Source organism: Pantherophis guttatus, chromosome 13, assembly GCF_059756535.1.
Source record: "Pantherophis guttatus breed Tessera chromosome 13, ASM5975653v1, whole genome shotgun sequence".
In the NCBI taxonomy this organism is placed as follows: domain Eukaryota; kingdom Metazoa; phylum Chordata; class Lepidosauria; order Squamata; family Colubridae; genus Pantherophis; species Pantherophis guttatus.
The window spans coordinates 13,977,479-13,989,659 of record NC_142075.1 but is presented as its reverse complement, the minus strand read 5'-3'; the positions used below and the strand labels follow the sequence as shown (position 1 = coordinate 13,989,659).

The following is a 12,181-nucleotide window of genomic DNA, read 5'->3' as shown; positions in this document are numbered from 1 at the left end:
TTTCACTTAACAAATGTGGCAAGGAAAATCGTAAAACGGGGCAAAATTCCCTTAACACATGTCTCACTTAGCAACAAAAATTTTGGGCTCAGTTGTCATAAGTTGAGGACTATTGTGGTCTTGTAAATTGCCTCCTCCTTTTTTCCTCTGGCTGTCCCAACTAGATCTAGATTAGTTCATTGATTTTCTGATTCCAGCAATCCGCTACAATCTGGCTCTTTCAAATCTCAGATTGCTATAATCTGTAGATTCCAATACTCATTGTAGGTTTCTATAGTGAAATCTGGAAAGTGCCATTGTGGATTCTCTATTATTTACTGACCTATGTTCTTGAAAGTAAAGATGTGTTGGGAAAATATTGCGATTGAAAAAGCAGCCTTTCTGATCCTGGAAGAAAGGTAATTTCATATACATGTACGTGGTGGCTCAGCGGCTAAGACGCTGAGCTTGTCGATCAAAAGGTCGGCAGTTCAGCGGTTCGAATCCCTAGCGCTGCGTAACGGAGTGAGTTCCTGTGACTTGTTCCAGCTTCTGCCAACCTAGCAGTTCGAAAGCACATAAAAAAAATGCAAGTAGAAAAATAGGGACCACCTTTGGTGGGAAGGTAACAGCGTTCCGTGCGCCTTTGGCATTAAGTCATGCCGGCCACATGACCACAGAGATGTCTTCAGACAGTGCTGGCTCTTCAGCTTTGAAACGGTGATGAGCACCGCCCCCTAGAGTCGGGAACGACTAGCACATATGTGCGAGGGGAATCTTTACCCTTACGTCTAACTACATTTCCTTGCAGCTTTTTGCTGTCATTTTTGTGATAGGTGCCAAGAAAGGTAACTAGTGTGTCCTTCCCTTCTCCCCTTTGTTCTCTTTTTTTAATTGTCTCTGTCCTCCTTTGCCCGTTCAAGGTATCTGGTCACCCTACCTTCTCAGCTCTTTGTGTTTTGCCGAGACAACTGTGTGCCTGTGTGGACAACAGCACATAGCAGGCTGTCTCTTGCGAGAGCGACTTTCATTAGCAGCTTTCCCCCGTGTCACATGGAGTGGAAATTGGCTGCAGTTGCATGTATGAAGTCTTCCCAACTGTCTTCTCGGCTTCTCATCCCTTTCCTGAGGTCTGTTTGTAGGTTTCCAATCCGTGCGTGGCTCGCGTTTGAATGGCAGGCAACTGAGATAGGGTTTGTGGGTGCCACTGTCTGCTGAAAAGGGGAAAAAACAGAAAAACACAAGACAAGGAAACAAACAAAGGAAAAGGAAGAGCTGTCGGCCTCCCTTGCAAAAGAGAAACCGATTTGATGACCGATCTGATGAGGAGCTGCATCCTTCATTGTTGACTGGATCAACTTCCAATTTAGACTTACAGGAGTCTGTGCTTTTTTCCCTGCCAATTCCAACCCCCCCCAACAAACTAAGCAACAGCGATCTTCAGATCCTGGCTCAGAAAATTTTGGTTAATGTCGTTGCTCTTCCTCTCCGGGAGAAGCAGTAAGAAAGGAGACATTAGAAATCCCATGACATCTTCTCTGTTTATTTTGTAGAACCACGGCAAACTACAGGAGTGGCCAAAATTGTGGAAACCTTTTGGGAAAAGTTGTTATTTTCTAAAACTAGCTAATAACACCACTTTCTTTTTATTTGGAGGAGTACCCTAAAATTATAGATAAATGGAAAGATAATTTAATCAAGAATGTAGTGCAATAACTTTTATGAAGGATTTGCTATAAGAATAGCAGTTACAGTATAAAGAAGAAAAGTGAAACACGTTGAAAAAAACAAGATATACAAAAATTATCACCATAGAAAAATGAGATATACAAAAATTATCACCATGTCAGTTAATACTGAGTTGGGTAACCTTTAGCATGAATTACAGCTTTACAACGTCTTCCCATGGAGTGAACCAAGTCTTTTAGTTCTGCAGCTGTTATCATGTGAAACCAAGATTGAAGGATTGCTTCTATTAACTGGGTTTTATTGCTGGGTCGCTTCTGACTAACAAGTTTCTTTAGTCGGCTCCATAGATTTTCAATTGGGTGAAGGTCTGGGTTATTCCCAGGCCATTCCAGCAGTGGAATAGGAGTATCTTGAAACTCCAAAAAAAAAAAAAAAAAAAAAAAGTGGTGTTATTAGCCATCAAACCTCAAAAATACACTTTTCCCAAAAGGCCTAAATTTTGGCCTAAAACTATTGTATCCTATATAGGTAGTTCTCGACTAACAATCACAATTGATCCTAAAAAGTTCTGTTGCTAAGCAAGCAAGACAGCTGTGGAGTAAATTTTACGACCCTTTTACAATTTTTTTTTTTTGCCACGATTGTTAAGTGAATCTGAACTACAGAGGTTAGTAACTCAGCGGTAAAGTAAATCTGCCTTCCCCATTGACTTTATTTGTCAAAAACATCGCAAAAAGGTGATTGCATAACCCCGGGACACTGCAACCATCATAAATATGAGTCAGTGGCCATCTCTCCGAATTTTGATCATATGATCATGGAGATGCTGCAAGGGTCTTCAATGTGAAGGGTGGTCATAAGTCACTTTAATCAATGCCATTGTAACTTGGAACGGTCACTAAATAACCTGTTCTAAGTTGAGGCATACCTGCAGTCTACATTCACGCAACACGCTAATCGAGTCTGATAATTTGCAGAAAATTTGGTGAGTGAAAATCTTGGTTTGGGATGGAGAGCTTTGCAAACCTACTTTTTGTGTGTGTGTGTGGAGTGGGGGGAGTTAAGTTTACGATTCCATCCTCTGGAAAACAAATGAAGTGGTTTTAGAGGGTCTGTTGTGCAGCCAAAGATTCAGATCAGGGTTTCTTTTAGATTTATCATTTACATTGACCAGTAACAGCATTCAGGGAAATTCCAAAAAACCCAGCTTTTTTTCCCAGCCTTATAGGTGGGATCACGGCTTCCAAATACATATGATAACCTAAAACTGCAACTCATTTGTGAATGTCATATTCAACGACGTTTTTGTTTCTCCATTTACTGAGTTTATGCAAGAAAAACAAGCACCCGGAATTTGTCTTTTCTTCATGCCAGCCCTTTTTCTATTCGTTTTCCTGGTCACGTCTCATTAATCTTGGAAGAATCCCAGCATGGCAGCATTTTTAACTTGCATCTTTCCTTCTTGTCCTTCAACCCCCTGGAAGTCCAGGGCTGAAGAGAGAGATGGTAATTTGCACTCTCCTCTTGTGCAAATAAGATTTCTAACAAGGACAGGCTCCTGCTGGTTTCGTTGGTGATGGGCTGACAGGAAGACTGGCGGTTGCAAAGGGCTGTGAGGAGAACGGTGCCACCTGACCTGCTTCCTTCTCCTCTCCGCTCAGATACTGTACGGCAAGAGAGGAGTTTGCTGATGCACTGAACAAGGAAGCAGAGCTTTGGATAAAGTTTGGGACACCTTCGCACAAACCACGCATCAGGTTTAACTGGCACGTACCATGTTTCCACTAAAATAAGACCCTGTCTTATACTTTTTTGAACCCTGAAATAAGCTCTTGGCCTTATTGCCATGCACTCAAAAGCCCGATTGGGCTTATTATCAGGGGATGTCTTATTTTGGGGGAAACAGGGTAGTAACGGATGGAGTGTACTGTCCATATCCCGATTCCAGAAAAAATTCTGGTGGTTAGTTTTAGTCTTAAAACCGCCCGAAGACTGTTAACCCTAAGTTAACATTCTGACCAGCTCTGACACTTGAAAGCTTTACTGAAGCAGAAACAGAAATAGTTTTGAACATGGAACTTTTCTTTTTACCAATGGTTAACTAACAGAAACGGAGGTTAGAATCGAAAAAGATATTAAAAAATTTTTGTATTGAAAATTTTGTAAGAGGGATAAATTAGATTCTATTATTACTTTGCGATTAATATTGGTAAGTTTATTATGATTACGATTATGATTAATGTTGTATCTACGGTACTTAAAACTAACTGTGCCCAGACAACAAGCTATTCAGATATGGAACTTTTTATGTGTATTAAAAATGTATTAATAAAACATATTAAAAAAAAAAAAAAGCTTTACTGAAGCGAAGGGGTAAACCTAATTCTCTCCATCTGAGACAAAATCCTCACAAGACATTTTAAAAATGGGCTCTTTCTAATCTCTCTCTCCCTTTCCCCCTCCCTTTCTCTCCCCCTCCCTCTCCCTCCCCCTCTCTCCTTCCTTTTTAAGTGTCACCTCTGCAGATGAAAAGAAAATAGAAGAGAGTGAGCTGTGTACCGCGTTTCTCCGAAAATAAGACCTGTTTTATATTTTTTTTGAAACCTGAAATAAGCTCTTGGCCTTATTTTTGGGGAGGTCTTATTATTTTGGGGCGCATGGAGGAAACCAGAGGAAATGGCGGGGACTGGCTGCACATGTGTTTAAATATTTTCGGGGAGGGCTTATTTTCAGGGGGGGCATTTTAGTGCATGCACTCAAAAAACCCGATTGGGTTTATTATCAGGGGGTGTCTTATTTTTGGGGAAGCAGGGTAGCTATTTGTGGATTTATTTATTGCTCTGGTAGAAAAGAAGTGAGAACCCGAGGAAGGAAGTGTGCACTGCCCATATTCCTTTCAAGAAGGTGGGAGGACATTAAAAGTGACACAGTGATCCCAGACGGTGTGATGCTAGTGCGTAATGATGTATGACTTCATCAGGGAAGGGAGCAACCTGATCAACCATGTCCTGCAAACAAGGTTAGCCTTAATGTGCGCCATGCCTTAATTAGACCTCATATGACATTCTTAGTCTGTTTCGAGTTAACCCACCTTCGGGGTGTCCAATTTATTGAGCCATACAGTAAGGTATCTAATTAGGACACCAAAAGAAAATTAAACCCAATATTAATAAAGCTATCAAGATGTATGAAATCATCTGCTACATCTTACAATAGCACTTAGACTTATATACTATCCACAGTGCTTTACTGCCCTCTCTGAATGGTTTACAAAGTCAGCCTATTGCCCCCAACAATCAGGGTCCTCATTTTATTGTCCTCACAAAGATGAAAGACTGAGTCAACTTGAACCAGTTAGGATCGAACTCCCAGCAGTGGGCAGAGTTAGCCTGCAATACTGCATGCTAACCACTGCGCCACCACAGCTAAAGATACTTTAGTTGTATCTCCTGACGTATGCCTAAGCAACCTTTGAGATTCAGTCATGTTCACAGCTTGAGATGTTTAACAATGTAAAGCTCTTCCTGGAAGACCAGGTGAATCTTAACTAGAAAAGCATTTGCACAATTTTGCCTGGTGCTCCAACAGCACAGCTTCTTAGAAAAGGAAATGTTGGCTTCAGCGAATGAGGAGCATCACCAGAGGTGAGTTTCAGCAGGTTCTGACCAATTCTGGAGAACCGGTAGGGGAAATTTTGAGTAGTTTGGAGAACCGGTAAATACCACCTCTGACTGGCCCTGCCCCCATCTATTCTCTGCCTCCTGAGTCCCAGCTGATCGGGAGGATATGGGGATTTTGCAGTATCCTTCCCCTGCCATGCCCTCCAAGCCATGCCATGCCACGCCCACCAAGCCATGCCACGCCCACCAAGCCACATCCACAGAACCGATAGTAAAAAAAAATTGAAACCCACCACTGAGCATCACTCATTTCTCATATAGGCTACTGCAGTGCTCAGTTTATGTGGTAGCCCTTGAAGACTGCAAGTGGATACTGAAGCAGATTGAGTGATGATGTGTTTTATAAACTTTATTGTCTCAGTCTTACATTCACTGTACAGACTTCCGATTTCTTTTCGGATCCAGTGCAAAATAAGGGGCAGAGGCATGTCTTGTGGACAGTGCAGTCTTGAGGTCCACATTGAACTGACGTTAGCTGGAAGATATTGCAATGTCTTCTGTAGCCAGCAGAGAAAAGGCATTTCAAACCTGCCCTCCTATTGCTTTCCTTTCGAACAGCCACAAAAGCAACAGTGGAGGCGATTGGAAACAGTAAAATTCTTCAGCGCCCTCAAATACTTCATCCATCTTCTCGCCGGGTGGAAAACTAGGATGAAAGGAACCACTGCAGTCAATCCTTTTTGATTCATCACTGAGGCAGGGACCAGACCCCATAAGGCAGACTGCGACTTGTTGTCATGAGATGAGCTACAGAAACAACAAAATCACTAGTCTTCCATAAGGAGTCTGGCAGAGATGCGCAATGGGTCTGCAAGCATGAATTCACTCCCTGTGACATCTGTATTCCCAAAGTGTCAGCAGTCTTCCAGTATCTCAGGGGTTTCCACAAAGAAGAGAGGGAGTCAAGCTATTCTCCAAAGCACCTGAAGGCAAGACAAGAAGCAATGGATGGAAACTAATCAAGGAGAGAAGCAACCTAGGACTAAGGAGAAATTTCCTGACAGTTAGAACAATTAATCAGTGGAACAACTTGAATCCAGAAGTTGTGGATGCTCCAACACTGGAAGTTTTTAAGAAGAGGTTGGATAACCATTTGTCTGAAGTGGTGTACGGTTTCCTGCCTAAGCAGGGGATTGGACTAGAAGACCTTCAAGGTCTATTCTATTCTATTCTATTCTATTCTATTCTATTCTATTCTATTCCTATTCCTATTCCTATTCCTATTCCTATTCCTATTCCTATTTCTATTCTACCCTACCCTACCCTACCCTACCCTACCCTACCCTACTCTACATTCTATTCTATTCTATTCTATTCTATTCTATTCTATTCTATTCTATTCTATTCTATTCCTATTCCTATTCCTATTCCTATTCTATTCTATTCTATTCTATTCTATTCTATTCTATTCTATTCTATTCTATTCTATTCTATTCTATTCCTATTCCTATTCCTATTCCTATTCCTATTCCTATTCCTATTCCTATTCCTATTTCTATTCTACCCTACCCTACCCTACCCTACCCTACCCTACCCTACCCTACCCTACCCTACTCTACATTCTATTCTATTCTATTCTATTCTATTCTATTCTATTCTATTCTATTCTATTCTATTCTATTCTATTCTATTCCTATTCCTATTCCTATTCCTATTCCTATTCCTATTCCTATTCCTATTCCTATTCCTATTCCTATTATAATTTTCCACCCCACTCCACTCCATTACATGTTAGGCAGAGTGTATAAAATCATGAGGGTCAGGGAAGATGGCAAGAGAAAAATGTCTAAAGACTTTTTTAGCCATCTTGTAAAAGATTGGGTTTAACTGGGCACAACTGGGAGACTGTGAAAATTGCCTTCTTTAATTTTTAGAGCGAATTGGATTTTCATTTCAACAGTAAAGAAAGGCAGACAGCTGAGTAATGAGTGATAGAAGAGAAGGAGAATCTGCTAGCCTTGCCATTCTCTGACTTCAGCCTCTATTGTTTAAAGTCCAAGGTTTGCATTGAATGAATGAATGGCAGTTCATTTAATAAATGATGCTTAAACCTATCATGGATTAATATATTGTATGCTTAAAAGATGGGGTCTCCTCAGGCATTCCAGGCACAAGCATGATTGATTGTAAACCAGGGGTGTCAAACTTGCATTGTCACATCATCGTCACATGATGTATCACAACTTTTCCCTCCCTCCTTATGATTCTTATGATTCTTGATGAACGTATCTTTTCTTTTATGTACACTGAGAGCATATACACCAAGACAAATTCCTTGTGTATCCAATCACACTTGGCCAATAAAGAATTCTATTCTATTCTATTCTATTCCATTCTATTCTATTCTATTCTATTCTATTCTATTCTATTCTATTCTATTCTATTCTATTCTATTCTATTCTATTCTATTCTATTCTATTCTACTCTACTCTACTCTACTCTACTCTACTCTACTCTACTCTACTCTACTCTTATTCTTTGCTAAACCGGGGGTGGGCGTGGCCAGCGCATGTCACATTCAGCCCGTGGGCTGCAAGTTTGACCACCACCCCCCATTGTAAACCATGGTTTATGGCTCAGAATCATGAATCCCACCCAGCCAACTATGATTTATTCAGTTAGCCATGGTTGAATCTGACATGTTAATTCAGTTTCTCAAACAGTCTTGCCCCATTGCCTTAGGAAATTTTGGACTTGTTTTCAGCGGTTTCTACATATCCAACTTCTGAAATTCTTACAATCTTTCAAATATACAGGTAGTCCTCAACTTACAACAGTTCATTTAGTGACCATTCAAAGTTACAATGGCACTGAAAAAGCGATTTATGACCATTTCCCACAGTTATAATCTTCGTAGCATCCCCATGATCATGCGATCAAAATTCAGATGCTTGACAACTGACTCACATTTCTGACAGTTGCTTTGTGTGATTCTGGGGTTATGGGGGCGACTCGGCGCTCCCATGTAACACCCCTCCTGCGTGAGCTGCACTGGCTCCTGGTGGTTTTCCGGGTGCACTTTAAGGTATTGGTTACCACCTTTAGAGCGCTCCATTTATTTTATTATTTATTAGTCCAATTTATATGCCACCCTTCTCCGTAGACTCAGGGCAGCTTACAATGCATTATAGCAATAGCCTGCATACTTTTATGTATATACCTGCTTATTAGGCCTTTCTTTATTAGGGCTCCATGACTTAGGACCCGGGTATTTACGAGACCGCCTTCTGCCACCGATAGTCTCCCACCGACCAGTACGCTCTCACAGAGAGGGGCTCCTCAGGGTGCCGTCGGTGAAACAATGTCGACTGGCGGCCCCCAGGGGGAGAGTCTTCTCTGTGGGGGCACCTACCCTCTGGAATGAGCTGCTCCTGGAGATACGGCGGATCCCGGATCTTTGCACCTTTCACCATTCCCTAAAGACGTTTTTATTCCAGAAAGCCGGGCTGGCCTAACTCTTTTAAATTGTTTTAATTCTTAAATTGCTAATTATTGGTCTTAATATAGGGGTGTTTTAATTGTGGGCCAAATTAATTTAATTGGATATTAATACCGTTTTTAAATTTTGTATTTCTTGTGTTTTATCTGTTGGCTGTTCATCACCCCGAGTCCTTCGGGAGAAAGGCGGTATATAAATATAAACAAACAAACAAACAAACAAATAAATTCCCCTTTTGCGATCTTCTGACAAACAAAATCAATGGGGAAACCAGATTCATTTAACAACCAGGTAACTAACTCATCAACTGCAGTGATTCACTTAACAACTGTGGCAAGTTAGGTCATAAAATGGCTTAGGCCCGGGGTACTTGCAGGACCATCTCCAGCCGCTCTCCCACCATCTTATTTATTTATTTATTTGATTTATTTATTTATTTATTTATTTATTTATTTATTTGATTTATATGCCGCCCTTCTCCGGAGACTCAGGGCGGCTTACAATGCGTTAAGCAATAGCCTTCATACTTTTGTATTTTTATACAAAGTCAGCTTATTGCCCCCACAAACTGGGTCCTCATTTAACCTACCTTAGAAAGGATGGAAGGCTGAGTCAACCTTGAGCCTGGTAAAATTCGAACCTGCAGTAATTGCAGGCAGCTGTGTTAATAACAGGGTGCTTTAAACCACTGTACTACCAAGGCTCTTGTACCAAGGTCCTGTGCGCTCTCACAGAGTTGGCCTCCTCAGGGTGCCGTCGGCCAAACAATGTCGGCTGATGACCCCCAGGAAGAGAGCGTTCTCTGTGGGAGCCCCGACCCTCTGGAATGGATTGCCCACCGAGCTCAGGACAGCCTCCGACCTTCTTTCCTTCCGTCGCGAGCTGAAGACGTGGCTCTTTCGTCAACTCAACTGATCCGTTTGGGGGTACACTGTCATAATTTTAAACTGTTTTTAATAGGGTTGCTGATTTTAATTTTATTTCATTGTGATTTGTATTGGAATTTCTCATTTTGTAAGCCGCCTTGAGTCCCCAGGGAGAAAGGCAGCATATAAATCGCAATAATAAATAAATAAATAAATAAATAAATAAATAAATAAATAAATAAATAAATAAATAAAATGGGGCAAAAAACTCATTTAACAAATGTCTCACTTAACAAAGGAAAGTTTGGGCATGAATGTGATCATAGGTTGAGAACTTCCTGCATTGACTTTGGTCCCAAATTTTGCTGCCCTGAGAATTATGATCTCTCCAAATAGAAATGGATTTTTTGGGGGGTTACCTTTTCTTACAAACTCAGCATTTCCAGTTTTTCTTTTGATCTAGTTTTGAATGTTTTTTTTTCCATCCTCCAACATATAATTCTACATTCTTTTCCACCTTTTAAAAAAAAACACCACTAGCAGCTAGTCATTATGGCTTTTCCACCACCAAAGGGCATTTTATTCTCTGAAGAAACACGAAAGGTAATAATTGTCTTAAGAGCAATATCTCACTCTCTTCCCTTTTTCAATCTTTTCACAGCTATAAAAAAAAAATTGTCCTAAATCGTTTTGTTTTTTTTTTAAAGAAAAAAAATCTGAAACATTTTCATGGCCCTTGGTGTCAGCTAATTAATGCTCCCTTAATGACTAAATGGTTTAAACATTGCACAATAACTTCCCAGGAGGCCCTCAAAGGTCACTCTGATTCATAGCAAAACTCTTTTTTTTATTATTATTATGCATGTGGCAAAACCACAAGGTATAGGAGGGGAGACGTAATTATCCATATGTTATTCTTTTGGGAAAATGAAGGACAGGATTGGGCTGCCAAGCTGCTGTTAGGGGAAGCAACACCTGGTTTATATCGCAAAGCAAGATCTGTTAAAATGCATAATTGATGCATAGAAATAGATCACGACAGTCAAAACAAGTACAAACAAGTGGAATTAGCAAGAATGGCCTTTGTTTGGGGTTTGCTTACTGTTAATTCCAGTCTTTCTCACTGAAAAAAAAATATGCTTCATTAAAGAGTAGGATCTGTGAATTTAGCTGCTTGCAAGACAAAGATGGGTTGACATGCATTAAGCCATAGACTGCCTAATTTTCTGAATGTCACAGTTGGGCCATATGTTGCACAGAATGATGAGCCATGGTTTACAAAGCATGTTTAAGTTTACATGTTGTTCAGTTTAAGCTGTCTTGCTAAGCCGAAACCAATCACACCGGCACTTAACATTTTGTGTGTACTCAAGATGTTTGTTTATTAACCTTGATTTATAATTTAGCATTATGAGTGAGATAGTCTGTTACAGCTAGTTCAACGAACCACGATGAAAAAAAAAATATGAAGTTTATGAATTATCCAATTAAACCAAATTTAAAATAAATGATGGCCTAGGATAATTTGTGAGCTGAACTAACGATTTTTTTTTTTTAATTTTGATTTATATGCCGCCCTTCTCCGGAGACTCAGGGCGGCTTACAATGCGTTAAGCAATAGCCTTCATCCTTTTGTATATTTATACAAAGTCAGCTTATTGCCCCCACAAACTGGGTCCTCAATTTACCTACCTTAGAAAGGATGGAAGGTTGAGTCAACCTTGAGCCTGGTGAGATTCGAACTTACAGTAATTGCAGACAGGTGGTGTTAATCACAATGCTATCAGTCTGCTGAGCCACCAGAATTGATATACAGTTGTAGTATTCCCCACTCATGAACCAGATATGAGACTTAACATGCTGAAAGGCATAAGATGGCAATATAATTTTCCCTTTACAGCGTTAATTGTTCTGGATTTAATTTTATAGTGAAGAAAATAACACAATGACATTTTTAAATGATAAGCAATGATGTGGTTATACTGGTTGTCACATTGCACTAATCCATAATACTGCCTTACTGTGTTGTGTGAATCCAGTAATTTCAGTTTGTAAGGTGTGGTTTAAGTATATCATGTGAACACAACACTTTGTGGCTTTTTTGACACATGATGATTTTATTAAACATGATGTAAGATATCCTTACGATTTATATTGATTGTTTCCTAGTATGATTTGATTGCTTATTTGTACCCTATGACCAGGGGTGAAATTCAAAATTTTTCCCTACTGGTTCTGTGGGTGTGGCTTGGTGGACGTGGCAGGGGAAAGATATTGCAAAATCCCCATTCTCTCCCCATTCCTGGGGGAAGGATATTGCAAAATCTCCATTCCCACCCCACTCCTGGGGGAAGGATATTGCAAAATCTCCATTCCCACCCCACTCTGGGGCCAGCCAGAGGTGGTATTTGCTGGTTCTCCGAACTACTCAAAATTTCCGCTACCGGTTCCCCAGAACCTGTTAGAACCTGCTGGATTTCACCCCTGACTATGACTATCATTAAGTGTTGTACCTTATGATTCTTAAC

General features: G+C 40.4%; 1 protein-coding gene across 5 annotated transcripts in view; it reads right to left on the bottom strand.

Annotated features, from left to right (window-relative positions):
* LOC117669898 (apoptosis-enhancing nuclease-like) overlaps nucleotides 1-12,181 on the bottom strand; it is an 82,171-nt gene that overhangs the window by 16,192 nt on the left and 53,798 nt on the right. The window contains exons 1-2 of one of the 5 annotated variants that reach the window (XM_034424669.3): nucleotides 5,582-6,041; nucleotides 920-1,190 (exon numbers count right to left, since the gene is read on the bottom strand). The exons of 3 other annotated variants lie outside the window; for them this stretch is intronic. The gene's annotated coding sequence lies outside the window, so the exon portion shown is untranslated. Of the gene's footprint in view, nucleotides 1-919; nucleotides 1,191-5,581; nucleotides 6,042-12,181 lie in introns of those variants that run through there. One more of the 5 variants, XM_034424673.3, reaches the window with a different exon arrangement.